The sequence below is a fragment of the Polypterus senegalus genome, chromosome 4, assembly GCF_016835505.1.
Source record: "Polypterus senegalus isolate Bchr_013 chromosome 4, ASM1683550v1, whole genome shotgun sequence".
Lineage (NCBI taxonomy): Eukaryota > Metazoa > Chordata > Cladistia > Polypteriformes > Polypteridae > Polypterus > Polypterus senegalus.
The window spans coordinates 25,473,613-25,489,258 of record NC_053157.1 but is presented as its reverse complement, the minus strand read 5'-3'; the positions used below and the strand labels follow the sequence as shown (position 1 = coordinate 25,489,258).

General features: G+C 40.7%; 1 protein-coding gene across 3 annotated transcripts in view; it reads left to right on the top strand.

Moving 5' to 3' along the window:
* Positions 1-15,646, top strand: part of csgalnact1a (chondroitin sulfate N-acetylgalactosaminyltransferase 1a) — a 451,987-nt gene that overhangs the window by 250,463 nt on the left and 185,878 nt on the right. Inside the window, exon 1 of one of the 3 annotated variants that reach the window (XM_039750361.1) lies at positions 5,947-6,010. The exons of the other annotated variants lie outside the window; for them this stretch is intronic. The gene's annotated coding sequence lies outside the window, so the exon portion shown is untranslated. Of the gene's footprint in view, positions 1-5,946; positions 6,011-15,646 lie in introns of those variants that run through there. 3 annotated transcript variants of the gene reach the window in all.

Below are 15,646 nucleotides of genomic sequence, written 5' to 3'. Positions count from 1 at the left end.
CAGATAAGGTTCTGTTCTCCTTGTGAGGCCCAAAACACCCCCACTTATTATTCCTCATCCCTATTTATATGCATTGCACTTCCAGAAGGGCATTCATCGGTTGTCAGTTCTCATGCACACTGGGCCCACTCCTACAATTAAAGACAAAATCAAACCTGTTTGATTTTATCAGAGTGAGTGAGCCACTTAGGATGTCACACAGTATGCTCTTTCCCATTGCAGGAACTTTTTTCAGGAAGCTAGGACTTTTTAAAAAAATTAGAAACTTTTGTAGCATTCCCTCTGCAGGAACTCAGACCATTTGTTATTCCTGGTAGTTAGCTCCTGGTAGTTTATTTAGGTCCTACTCCAGGGGATGTACTTTTCATTCAACCAGGAACTGTCATGGGTGGGGTTTGGGCAGTGAATTGTGTTGATTGGCTGACCCACATGCACTGACACCATTTTGCAAATCTGTTAGTAATTTGGACTTTGCCGTGGGTTGCACTGCATCACTCTTCACAGCCATCTCACTGTTGCTCCATGCCATACACCTCAACAAAGCAATAATCTCCCCCATGAACTCCTTATCGTGCTGCTCTTTGCTCACTTCATCATTCTTCAATGCTACCTCTCTGGTCACCATGCACCTCATCAAAGAAATAATATTCTCCCCGTTAAAGTCGGAATCGTTTCAAATCAATGTGGTAGTGGGAGGGTCCCTGTGAACTCCCGAAGGCTCCTCACATTATACCACATCACTCTTCTTTGCACATCACGTATTTTGAATGAAGGTTACACTTACTGTTGTGTGGTGGGAATGCAACACTTGAAAGGATCTAGGGACCAACAGTGGTCCAGGGCCTACATTGTAGAGGAGCTCATTAGATGCTGAAAACCAAGTTCCTGTGGTAGGAAATCTCTTTATGTGACTGGTCTTTCTTTACAGGAGCACACCACCAACTGCCTCTGACTCACTAAGATTATGTAAATGAAGGCTATGACCGAAAATCTCTGGAAAAGTCATCTAATGTGACATGGCCTTTAGAATGAAATGATTCTTTTGAGCGTGCAGCTATGCATTTGTGACTCTAGTACATGGTCATAGGAGCCACTTGATGGCACAGTGCTTACATCTCCGGCAGTCTGGGTTCAGATTTTCATTTGCTCACTGCCTATTTGGAGTTTGCACAGTCTCTCTGCTTTTTCTCTCACATCCTAAAGATGTGCGTCTGGATCGTGACCATCTCATAATGGGCTAAGTGTATGTTTTTCAATAAAGATTTTTGGTTAGTGTTTTGGCTTTGATGATGCATCTCCTTTTGTCTTTTTGGCTATATTCACGTTACCAGTGGCACAATTGCAATTTGTTTGCCTTAATGTTACACAAATTTGAGGCTTTTCAGGACTGTGTGGACTCAGAAACCTGATCTTTTCAAATCAGATTTGAGTCGCTTTCACATGTGGTCCTAGATCAGGTACATATCTGATTTTGTAGACTTGCAACATAAATGAGAATGGTCAGATCGGAAATTCACATGTTTTTTTGCTTATACACATGGGCTGAGCGCGGTCATCATCACCCTGCTCTGGCAGCATGGCAAAACAACAATGGAGGAGAGCTATTACTGTGACAATAGTCATGATCCCAACATTGCTGGCTCCTTTCTTCTACCCACACATCTCTTGGTGCAGCAGAGCCAGCAAAAGCTAGCCGTCTGACTTTTTTATGACTTCTTGACCTAATCGTATACAGCTGATGAACTGTTTGCCATCCTCCAGAGCAAAGACTAGCTACTAGCACATGCATTTTGTCAGGTTTAATATCATAAGTTTTATCTCAAATATGATTTTTTTTGTTGGTTATGGTGCAGACGACTCACGCACAAACGTATTGATGTGCATTTGTGTGTCATTTCGGAGGACAGATGTGTTCACATTACAGTTAGGTCAAGATAGGCAAATCGGGTCTGAGCAGAAAATCAGAACTTAGGAATGTGGCTCACAATGTGAACGTAGCCAAAGGCTCCTAACACCATTTCATTTTAACTTCTCCTTGTTACGAGACACAGTGTGTCTCTTACCGTTTATTGAAAGTTACCAATAGGTCCAGGAAATGATTATTTAGCCAGAGAAGTGGCTCGTCCTATGCATTTTTTCCTAAAATACTGTAAATAAATATCAGAGCAGTGCACACAGAGAAACTGTGTTCACATCGGATTGAGCTTTTGAAACGCAGATCTACCTCTTATATATGTATATGCATTGGCCAAGAGTTCTGTCTTCAACAATATTTTAGTAAAAAAAAATTGCATTTTGCCCATTGTGAGCATACAACTTGAAGACTTGACGTGTGGGTTATAAGCTACATGGCATAAGAAACATACAGATCAAATTTTCTTGTTTTTGTGTGGGCAACTCAGCTTTTCCACTCGTATCTCTGGTTCAAGGCCACCTCTTTGTCATTAACAGAAGCTGTGCTGAAAACCCACAAAAAGGGAAGGGACCATAAGGGACCTTTAGCTTATTTAACACAGAGAAAACAAAGAATCTTTATAAATAACAGATTTCTTAATCAAAAAATGCTCTTTAACAATGATGCTGTGAGGAACACAAAAGGCAGAGCAGACTTTGCCCGAAATAACAAGGCAATCCAAAGCAAACAAGTCCCAAAAACACAAATCCACAAGAGAGGTCAAAAAGAGCAGTAGGTCAAGACCCTTTAAATTCACAAAAAAGTACAATAAGAATAATTACTAGAACTCACCAAAACCCCAAGCACATTCAAATGAACCACAACAGACTACTTATTTCTTAAGCCTTTATAGCCCTGCCTAGGGGAGCCACCCACAAAACACAAGGAACATAATAGAAGATACATAGTCACATAGAAACTGAAGGATCGACAATACTGATGAAGAGTACATAATTATACAAATAATAAACATCTAAAACAATATATGAGAAACAGATTAGATAGATAGATTGAATAGGCACTATATGATACATATGAAAGGCACTATATAAGAGATAAAAATGAAAGGCACTATATAATATTTAAATAGACACTATATATCATAGATTGATAGAAAGATATGAAAGGCACTATATGATAGATTGATAGATAAACATGAAAGGCACTATATAATATTTAAATAGACACTATATATCATAGATTGATAGAAAGATATGAAAGGCACTATATGATAGATATAACTTTATTTGTACCCATGGGAAATTTGCCTTTTTCCATTTAACATAAACAAAAGAGTCAAAAATGACAATAAAAAAGAAATTTGAACCCCAGCTAGGGCTTCCAGGGGAGGACCCCGGGCTGAAGCATAAACCCCTAATGGCCCAGTGTATATGGTGTGGGCCCTGAGGGTCACTTCAGGCATTTTTCCAATGGACGCTGGTACAGATTTTGCCTACCCGCTGTTCTATAACTGAATCAAGTGGGTTTGATACATGGATGGATATTCTTATTCTTTCTTACCAGATTTGTATGGTATTTTATATTAAATGTGCCCTTTCGTCTGCACTCAGAGGTACAGATGGCAGTAGCACCACATTTGGAGCTGAGCCCATCTCCACTATTCAGTTAGCCACACAGTTTTCAAAATACAGTGTGCCAAACTCGTGCCATGTTCTGTAATCAGCGTTTCAGAAAGCCACTGGAGAGTTCCATCAAGCTTTTTAAAAATAAACTTGACTAGTGGGTATGAAAAAGTTCACTTCATAAAATGTAAAACTTGATTCTCTATTAGATAGTGTAATAAGAATGAGTCGGAGACATCATAAAGATTTGGGGCAGCCACCCGTATAATTGAATCGGCTGCAAAAGTAGTTTTAAATAGCACGATGTGCTTAGTTCAGAGTCCAGAACAGAACTGCCTGTACTAAGACAAGATGGCCGTTTTAAAAGGCTGGAAGGGAAATGACGTCATCTATGCCGGAACTGGGAGTGGTGTCCTTGTGCCCGGAAGTGACGTCACCCTTGGGGCTGGCAGCAGGCGGGATTTCCTGGAAAAGGTCTGCAAGGGACTGAGAGAGATAGTCAGTACACTCCGCCACCCCCTGGCCTGGCGTAGAACTACTAGGGTTTAGGCCCTTCAGCTGATTCCTCTGCGCACGTGTGTGACAATAGCTTGCTGCATTTGCAATCAGAGCCCCTGTTCCACTATTGCAATTAAAGACTTTATGGTTTATTCACAGCCATCACAAACCTGAACATTTGGACCACCTGAACTACTGATGTACCCTGTTCATGCATAGAAGTTATTATCTAATCTATTGAAAAATCTTTTTACTTACTAAAAAATACCCACCTATGAACTCCTGAGGCCCACCCAAAGCACTGTAACCCTGGCACAGCTGCTGCTGTAGTCTCACAGAAAAGTGTCAAGTTGGGGCCTTAAAGTAAGAAACAAATGCATAAAGGGAAGCTCAGCCACATGAGGTTTTAATTTAGTGCTTTTACTGGAACTCTTAAAAAAGAACTTTGAAACCCTGTGGATGGCGGCCATGGTGCAGAACGTTGTGCGAGAAGATAATAAGAAAAACAAAAAAAAAAAAGAACCACAGTGGTTTTCATCTGTAAGGAGGCTGGTGACCTCTTGAAGGTTTAGCGATGTCTCAAGTGCCGAACATGAAACCACAAGGATGGAGAGTGAAACCGCTCTCCTGTCTCTCAGACTTGTACTGTATCTTCTTTTTGGCAGATTACTTTTCTGTGCATTGTGTATTTTTATGTCATGTCATTTTCTAACCCGCTTCATCCAGACTGGGGTCGTATGGAGGTGCTAGAGCCTCTCCCAGCTAGCATAGAGCTGAAGACAGGAAAAAACACTGAAAAGGGTGCCAGTCCATTGCAGGGAATCACACACACACAGAGACTAGGGCCAGTTTAAAACCACCAATTCATCTGACTTTAATGTCTTTAAACCAGGGGTCCCCAACTCCGCTCCTGAAGGACCACTGTGGCTGCAGGTTTTCATTCTAACCCTTTTCTTAATTACTGACCTGCTTTTGCTGCTAATTAACACCTTTTGAATTAGATTTGTTTCATCTTTTCTCTGAAATGCTTAATTTCGATCCTTAAATGGCCCTCAAACAGAAATTAAAGCCAACAGGATACCAACTAAGGCAGGGCCACAAACTGATTTTATGAAGTTGACTGCTGCTCTTGTCCACTTAAACACAGCTGGATTCTCCATGCTGCTGCTTCCAAGCTGAAGTTCCAGTTTGGTCGCTAAACAGATGCATGACGAAAACGGCAGGCACTGCCTGGGCTGGGATTCAGATTTGGTCTCTTGAGACTTTCTGAGACAGTAGCCCCACCCACTAAGCCTCCATGCTATCTACTCTACCTTGTATGGATCGGTGGTGCTGTGACTTCAGCTCCCACTTTTGCATCCCTTGTAAAATACTGACATATAGCCTCATCACTTTAGCAAGTTTTAAAGCCCACTATTTAGTGTTTAATGAAATTGACACTGAACAACTGCCATGCTGGCAGTCGTTCAGATCAATTAGCAGCCTTTCACAAAAGAAGCATGTGTTTTCAGAGTAGAGCAATTAACTGATCGGCCTTTTTCTTTTTATTTGATTCAGCAAGGCATCTTGTTAAACTTTTAAAGTTAACTGTATGTAGCTATTTACACAAAAAAAAAAAGAATGACAGTATTAAAGAGAGAAACAAAACCTTCCTGTCCAGCTCATGCCCAGAAGCGAGGCTGACACCAAAAAGAAGACATTGTGGTCTCTGCCGCCCCTTCCTTCTACGTGAAGTCCGCATGTACACATTATGTTATGAAGGTCCCGCTCTAACACAGGTGGCTCTGTTTCTCTCTGAATGAATTGCTCTGTTTGTGTTGCCGATTAGAATTTAGTTGACTTTTGATTAACACAAGTAATCCTTTGACTGGACTGTACTGTACAGCACCGTGAAAAGGCTGTGTGTCTCCAGCCCATCGGCTGACTCGTACTGTGCCTTCCGCCTACACTGACCCTCTGCCGGCAAACGCGTAAGGTGAGCTATGATTTCTACTTCTTTAACAATATGTAAAACTTGAAGCGAATGACTATTTAATGATACAGAATCTGAAAAGGTTAATTGATTAAAAAGGTCAGCATGCAGTATTTCAGCTGTCCTTCACTTTTTATGTTGATTGAGTGTTTTCAATGATATGTATTCATTCCGGGCTGTCAGTTATGTTTAGTGGATGAACGTCATCTACTTTTATAAATACCTTTAACGCGTCTGCCCTCCAAAACTGCATTAACATGAATTTTTTCATGATAGGCTGTATTTTTGCACAATGGGAATATTTGTTTTGTTAAGGTGTACGGCTTAGCCCTACCGATGCACACACCAGGGCTGTTTACATTTGATTTATAAGATTTTGATTTGATTTATTTGATCGTGTAAAGATTATCTGAGGGGTCATTGCTTGTGTGTTTTTCTTCCAGTCTTCCAATTCTTCACAAACTGAGAAGATTTTATCACAGGCAGTTTTCTCTTTCAGGTTCAGGTGGGGTTTAGGAGTCAAAAAGTGTGGAGTACACAGCCAGAACTGTTAGTTTTCAAAAAATGGTGTGCTTGAGGGAGGCACCTCCTTTACCTCTGGAGAATCTCAGGTCACAAGCCTGCACTTTAGGTAGAAAGGGAATTCACCACAGCAGTGGAAGTCTCGGCTCTAACTTCAAAGCGGTGTGTCAGTCATCATCTTCTGTTTGTATAGTGCCTTCAGAAAGTATTCAGACCCCTTCACTGTGAGAGACCACCGGACCTGGGTAGATCAGCACATGTGTCATTCAGCTGTGACTGATACAGTAACTGTTGCAGATTTCATTTTAAAAGGATAAATGTGCCGTTAGTCTACGTTCAATGACCCATAATGACAAAAGGAAAACAAGTTTTGAGAAAGGTGTGCTGATTTATTAAAAATCAAAAGCTGAAACCTCTCATTCCTAGAAGTTTTTAGACCCTTAATTGAACACTTTGCGGAAGTCCCTTTGGCAGCAAATCTAGCTTTGAATGTTCTTGGGTATGTCTCTATGAGCTTTGCACACCTGGATTTGGGCAGTTTATTCCATTTTTCCTGGCAGATCCTCTCAAGCCCAGCTACATTGGATGGAAAGCATCAGTAAACTGCCATAACTGCCATCCTCATGTCTCAGTGAGGTTTAAGTTTCTGCTTTGATGAGCACCTCAAGGACACTCAGAAACTGAAGACACTCTAGCTTTGTCTTGGCTATATACTTGAGGTCGTTGTGATGCAGGAAGATGAACTGTCACCCTAATCTCAGGTTGCATCACTCTGGAGCAGTTTGTCTTCAAGGATCTCTGTGTATTTGGCTGCCATTTATCCTGCTCTCAAGTCTGACCAGTCTGTCCCTGTTGCCAAGAAGCACCTCCATAGCGTAACGCTGACACCTCCATGCTTCCATAGGGATGATATTAGGCAGGCAATGAGCTATGCCTGGTCATCACCAGAGATACTGCTACCCAAAGAGTTCAATTTGTTGTGTCATGAGTCTTTTAAATGCTGCTTGGCCTGCTTCAAGTGGGCTGCCATGTACACCTAATTGAAGGAGTGCTGCTGAGATGACAGGTTCTCCCATCTCAGCAAATGACTTTTAATGCTCTATTAGATTGACCATTGGATTCTTGGTTACCTCCCTGACCAAAGTCCTTCTTGCCCATGCATTCAGATAACCAGACTGCCATCTCTTGGAAGAGCCATGGTAGTTCCAAACTTCTTCCAGTTCACAGTTAAGATCGCAGTGCCCCTTGGAACACACACAGCTTTAGAGAGGGGTTTATCCCTTTGCCCTAATTGATGCCTCACCACAGTTTGATCACAGAGAGTTCCTTGGATTTCATGGCTTGTTATTTCTTCCTGACATGCAGTGTGAATTCTCTGACCTTCTATACACAGGCGTGGGCCTTTCTAAATGTTGTCCAAGCAACTTTGCTTGCCACAGGTGGGCTCCAATCAAGTTCCTAAGGAGAATTAAAGCAAACAGGATGAACCTGATCACAAGCTGGTGTTCACAGTGAAAGGTCTAAATGCTTACATGAATGAAGAATTTCAGCTTTTGATTTTCAATAAACTATGGGGCTTCGCCCCCTGCTCTCTTTGCTCGCCTGCACCCTATGTGTGATCTGCATCTCGCGCATTGCACTTCTGTCATATGACCTGTGTCCATATATTCAATCTCTTTTCACTTTTACCTTTTCATCAATATCACATTGAATTTTGATTCCATGTTTGGGATTACATCGTGACAATGCAACGTATAACTGCCCGTGAGAGGGCGGCACGGTGGCGCAGTGGTAGCGCTGCTGCCTCGCAGTTAGGAGACCTGGGTTCGCTTCCCGAGTCCTCCCTGCGTGGAGTTTGCATGTTCTCCCCGTGTCTGCGTGGGTTTCCTCCGGGCGTTCCGGTTTCCTCCCACAATCCAAAGACATGCAGGTTAGGTGGATTGGCGATTCTAAATTGGCCCTAGTGTGTTCTTGGTGTGTGGGTGTGTTTGTGTGTGTCCTGCGGTGGGTTGGCACCCTGCCCAGGATTGGTTCCTGCCTTGTGCCCTGTGTTGGCTGGGATTGGCTCCAGCGGACCCCCGTGACCCTATTCGGATTCAGCGGGTTAGAAAATGGATGGATGGATGGAACTGCCCGTGAGTGAATATCGTTTCTTTCTCTCCACAAGAAATGTGTCTGACAATAGCATTCACACAAATGAGAAATGATTGAACCGTGTGTGTGCTTGAAATTTTCTCTTGCGAGATTTCACTTTCACCAAACAACAAATCTTTTAATTCTTGCGGATACGCCTCTTCATTGGGAAGAATCGCTACTTTTTTTTTCCCTGATGGCAACACGAATTAGACGATCTACAAGTCTCCGACTTAAAGTTTAAATCCGAACAATATATTCAATCTCTTTACGCTGTTCCATTATTTCACCTAGTGATTGCACTAATGCGATCTTTACTATCATTTTTTTGAGACTTTTGAATTTTCGTTCTTCCATTATCTCTAACCTGCTCTGCATGTGTATCGCTTCAATGTTTTTGAATTCTTTACGACATTCTACTTTGTTATCTATTCTTTGTTTTATTTCCAGCCCCGGGTGTGGTTAAATCTCTTGGCACAAAGACTTGTCTCGCGGGACATGAAAGTGTCTCTCTGAAAAAGTCACGTCTTGTCTCCTTCCAACCTTCCAAGATTTTTTTTTTATAATAGAGAGATTTGCAAAGCTTTCTGAAAACATGTTTTCACTTTGTCTTTAGGAGTTATCGAGTGTAGATTCATGGGCAAAAATGGTAAAGCTGTCCATTTAGAATTAAATCTACAACACAATAAAAGGTGTCATCTTCAACACAATAAAGTGAAGGGTCTGAATATTTTATGGATGTGTTGTATAATGTTGTATTCAAATAATAAGTTAAGAACACTTGTTAAACAAAGAATTGCACAACTTACATAATCCCAATGTATAACATTTAACCCAACTTTTTTCAGTACCCATCCTCAATAATCTAAATCAAGATTGAAATGTTTTGCTTTCTGCTGTGACGATGCTGCAGACAGTCTGTTTTAAATTACATATGTGGTTGTCCCTCAAAGTGACGTTGTGCAGTGATGTGTGTTTGACAGAATGGGTTGTTAGGGTTATGATTTGACACTGTGTTTTAATTCTTCTTAGCAGTTCTGGGGCTCTAAACTGAATTTCCATATCATAAGGGAGTGTCATGTTTCCGCAGGCAGCTCTCCCCTGGCCGGTGTTTAAAGTTGAGTTTCTTGTCTAATTTTGTGCCATTTATTTATATTATTTCTTTTGTTTATGAGGCACCCGCCAGCTGCAGACTTCACTTTACCACATGCTACTATTTTCTGAACTCCCAGTGTTGATCCTTGCTTGCCTCCTGATCCTTTTCTCATCTCATGCTATAGTTTCAATCATAGCATAACACAGGTTAAGTGACTTTCTCCAAGGCAGTGGTGGCAGTTGTGCTGGTGAACTTTGAAGCTTAAGGCCCAGTGTGTTAGCACATGCATTGTTCTGCCTGCCTAAGTGTTGGATGTCCATGTCCTTTTATGTCTGCTCAATTGCTATGAACTCATACCATAAAACATCTCAGTTTGAAGGTTTGCACTTTGGTGAACTGTTCCTGTCAGTCCCAAACACTCAACATGTGGCTCAGAAGTGGTCTTCTTCAGTGTGAGATAATAGGAGAACTCCATTAGTCAGCCACGCAGAGACTGTATCTGAACACTGCAAGCGGTCGCTTCCTGGTGATGTCAGCTGATCTGCCTGTCTGTCAGGACCCACTTTTTCTGCACAGCGTCACCAATACACTTCGCCCGTTCATAGCATAAATCCCAACCTCATGACCAAGTGAAATTGCTGCCAACTCGCATTACAAAGCATCTCAGGTTGCAAAATTGGTCAGTCACAATCCCACAACATCCAGTTTAATCTCCTTGCTGCCTGAGCTAGTAGCAGAACTGCAATAGTCAGGCATGCAGTGACCGTATCTGAACTCTTCCTGGTGATGTCAGCTATCTCTTTCTCTTTCAGGATCCACTTTTTCTGCAGAGCATCACCACTACACTCCACCCATTCACATTGCGAATCTCATCCTCCTCGCCAAGTAAATTGCTGTGGGCTTACATTACAAAGCATCTCAGTTTGCAGATTTTCTGCACAGTGTCACTGCTACCCTTCACCCATTCACAGAGTAAAGCCCATCCTAAGCACCAAGTGAAATTGCTGCTGACTCACATTATAAAGCATCTCAGGTTGCAGATTTGCACTGTGGTGATTGGTCAGTTGCAGTCCTGCAACATCTAGCTCAGAAGTAGTGTGAGCTAATGGGAGAGCTCAGTTAATCTGCATCTTGTAGGCCATATCTGAACACTGCAAGTGGTTGCTTAATAATAATAATAATAATAAGGACATCAGTTGATCTCTGTTCTGTCAGCCTCCCACCTTTTCTCCACAGCGTCACCACTACACTCCACTTGGCAATGAGGATGAGATTCGCACTGTGAATTGGTGAATTGCTGTGGGCTCACATTACAAAGCATCTCAGTTTGCAGATTTTCTGCGCAGCACCACCACTACATTCCACCCATTCACAGTACGAATCCCATCCTCACCGCCAAGTGACTTGCTGTAGGCTCACATTAAAAATCATCTCTGTTTGCAGATTTGCACTGTGGTGGACTTCCAGTCCCAAACCCACAACATACAGCTCAAAAGGTGGTCTCCTTGCAACCTGAGCTAATTGGAGAGATCCATTAGTCTATCATTCATATTTGAATAATGTAAACAGTTGCTTCCTGGTGAGTTCAACTGATCTCTTTCTCCACAAGCCCATACATTTTCTATGCAGTGTTGCTGCCAGGTCTTTGAACCTGTCCTCACTAAAGAGCAAGCGGATAGTCTTACAACTAGAGCATAAGCAGAAGAAATAACTGCATTTTAAAATATTGTTTCTCTGGCTTTCTTTAAGATTATGGGTTGTATCTTATTGAATTTTTGTAATGTTTGTAATTATTGTATAGCACACTTGGCTCCTAATTAAAAATGGGTTTAATAAGAATAAATTGAATTGAAGTAGTAACTTCAAGCTATACAGGGAGCCAGTGGTTGGATGTGAACTACAAAGGCACAGTCTGTGATAAGCAGATTTCAATAAAGCATTACGTATGGTGTCAGCCTTTGGATTACAGTACATGAGTTGACCAATTAAAGCTGTATTGACAGTTGTTCCACTGTTGTTCCATGGCATATGTTAGACATTCAGGGAAAGAGTCCATGTCATCAAGGCAAAGGTCAATACACAGGGGAACAACAATCAGTTAAGGTATCTCAGTATTCAATTCTAGAAGCACAGAGGTCAAACGTGCAGAAGATACTGGAATCACAAAAAAGTATATGAAGAGCTGGGAATTGAGAACAAAGAATAAACCAATATCGATAAACAGATAAAAGGAGAAGTTTAGCTTAAGATCAGTGAAAGGATAGCAATGGACTTCCAGTTTGTGATAGCTTAACGTGAAACCATTGAGGCAAAAACCAGAAACTTTGCTAGCTTACTCAGTGGCACCTCCTGCCATATAATCCATCTGTTTATTAAGAAAATGCTGGTGGGTGGTGAAGATACAAGTGTGAAGAAGGATATCCAAGAATTTTGTCAAATTGTATAATATAATAGTTTATTTGTACAACATGAATAATGCACTAATAACTAAATGAATGAAAATCCTGTACAGCATCTTGTCTATTAATCTGTAATAGTTCTTCCTTAAATGATAAAATCTTTACTGACCTGCTTAGAAGAGGCCTCACCTTAACACAGCGAGGCCTCAAATACTACCTGCTAGCATCAGCCAGAGCAGACCCCAAAAAACGGGAGCAGGCCTAACAACACAAAATGTCCACAGATCTATCGAAAAGAGCACCCACAGTGGAAGGAAAACCATCAGTCCCCAGGTTGTGAACAAAAAAGGGCAAAAACAATCTTTATAATTTGATTTATTTTACAAAAAAATAAAAAAAATACAGAAAGTTGTTTAACAGATCAAAAAGAGATAAAGATGTTGCCTAAGGCACTTTGCAGCAAACAAGGCCCAATACATAACCCACCAGCAGAATCCAAGAAAACAAGGCAAGAAATACTCAATAAAAAACAACCAACAATACTTACAAATGTTTCACAATAAATGAACTGATCTCTTGCTCCAGAGCCTTCTCACTAGACTTGAATAGCTAGAGGGCGAGGTCAGGAGATCTCACCCTTCTGGGGCTTCACCCACAAAGGTCAAGGCACAGAGGTACATTTAAAAAGGCAGTACATGACAGTAGTCATAACAGAAAATACATACAAATATAACAAATAATAACAATGAGAAACCTAAAAATAAATATAGAACATCAGCAACTATTTGTGCAAGTGTCAGTTTCATTTAAAAATAAGGATTGTTTATGGGTTCACATCTAAAGTGTTCGACAAAAGTAAACATTTGAGTCTTGCTAAGGAAATAAAGTCATAGCTTAACAATTTTAGGTTCCCAACTCATCTGTGTTTGGTTGTATTTAATCCAGCGTTTCTCAGCCTTTCAGTATTTGTGACCCAATTTTCAATCATAATTTTCATCGTGCCCCCTTCTCATACAATAATAATGTATTTTGAGTACTTTGATGCTAAAGCTACACTACGACCTGAATTACAAACCTTACAAATTACCAAGAATAAGTAAATTTATTGATATTTGGCAACACCGCTCCGCTGCATTGACAAAACGATGCCTCTCTGTTGCTCTTTGATTTGTCTCGAACATTCTGGAACATCTGCACAACCGCGACGCAAACGTGTATAGATGCTGCACCTCGTTCAATTCCAGCCAGTTTCAGTCGAGCCAATCCTTCTATCACTATCAAATATATCGTGAATGTGTATGTTGTAATTTGCGTTTTAGCAGCAATTCACGGTATTAAATATTCACGGCAGTAGACAGAATCATGGATACATTTTTAAGTGGGCGTAAACGAGCATTAGACGACAGTGAAGCATCAACAAATGCACAGATGAGCGCAGTTCCGAAGATAAAATCAAGAAAATGTTCTCCAGAATACTTAAATTTTGGGTTTACCAGTACTAAAGTAAATGAAGAAGAAAGGCCCCTGTGTGTCATTTGCTCAAAAATTTTGGCAGTAGACAGCATGAAACCTAATAAACTTAAACGACATTTGGAAACGCTTCATAGTGAGTACGTTAACAAACCCCGAGAATTCTTCAAATTAAAATTAAAATCATATGAGAAGCAAAAATCTGTTTTTTTAAAAAAACTTTGTCTGTGAATGAAAAAGCTTTACTTTCCTCTTACAAAGTTTCATATAAAATAGCCAGATGTAAAAAGCCTCACACCATTGGTGAAGAGCTTATTTTGCCAGCAGCAATTGAGATTGTAGAAACTATGTTTGGAGATAATTTTGCCCAACAATTGCAGTCCCTACATCTATCAAATGATACTGTTGCCCGTCGAATTGGTGATATAGCTGAAAATGTACAGCATCAGCTTTTCGGGAAGTTGCGTGACAGATTGTTTTCAATTCAACTTGATGAGGCAACAGATAGCAGTAGAAGAACTACTTTTCTGCAAACCAATAGAACTCAAAGCAACAGCACTCGCATTATTTGCTATCTTAAATGATTTTATAAACAAGGAAAACATAGAGTGGAAAAATTGCATCAGAATATGCACCGATGGTGCTTGTTCAATGTCTGGAAGATTCCAAAGTATTCAAGCACTTGTGAAACAAAAATCTCCATAGTGTGTCTGGACACATTGCATGATCCACAGAGAAGCTCAGGCTTCCAAAGAAATGAGTCCTGGTTTGAATATTGTGCTAACAACGGTTGTAACCGTAGTAAATTATATAGAAATGAGACCCCTCAAATCAAGAATCTTTTCTGCACTTTGTAAAGACATGGGTGCAGTTCATTCAGCGTTACCATTTTATTGCGAGGCAAGATGGTTATCACGTGGGAAATTTTTGTAACGTGTTTATGAATTAAGAGATGAAATCGCCATTTTTCTAGAAGAGGAAAGCTGACCGGAAGACGAGATGTTTTGAGATGGTTTATTTGTGATGAAACTGAGCTACTTGATCGACATATTCGAGAAATTAAATACCTTGAATCTTCAACTCCAAGGAGCTAATACACATATGTTGGATACGAGTGATAAAGTTAATGGTTTTTGTAGAAATTGTGGAGCAGAAATTTAAAGCAAAAAAACCTAGAAATGTTTGCAAATGTGGATGAATGTGTTAAAACTTACAAGGCTGAAGAACAACATGTGAAAGTTGTTTTGTAATCATTGAAAATCATTTAGCCATGCTGGCAAAGAATTTTAAAAAGTATTTTCTTGCTGACGACAACTTGGTAACAAGTTACAAGTGTGTTAAGGATCCATTTAAAAATACTCGAATGCCGAAGAAGAAATCTTCACAGACTTCACGACAATTGGCAAAATCAAAAGACAATTTAGTACTAAATCACTCTTTGAATTTTGGGCAGGGGTGGATGACAAGTTTTCTACACTGAAACAAGAGCATTTCGTATACTATTACCATTTTCAACATCCTTTTTCTGAGGTGGCTGCTTTGAAGACAAAATATAGATCACAGCTAAATATAGAAAACTAGCCAACCCGCGGCGTACCATACGCCGCATAATCAGCCCGGTTTTTTAATGATTTTTAAGCACAGGGAAAAAATTAACATTTGAAAAATCGGTAATGTAATAAATCGGCAAGAAAAGCAACATTGTAACAATGCACAGAACGAACCAACATACAATCGTCCGTGCGGCGCTCAGGCACGGAGGGTGGAACGGGAGGAGAGGAGAAAGACGTCCATTCCGCTCCCTCCGTCATGCTAGTGTGCTGATTTCTCATTCAGTATGCACTACCTGCTCATGTGCCCATCTCCAACTCGTCACTCGAGTCGTCTTTGCACAGTCCAAATGCACCTGTGACTCACGTAGACTTTTCATTGCTCTGTGCGGTTTTGGCTGCCTTTCTATATATAATCCACCAAGACACCCGACCACGGTAGTAGCGAGGTGGGAGGGGGGGGTGTACA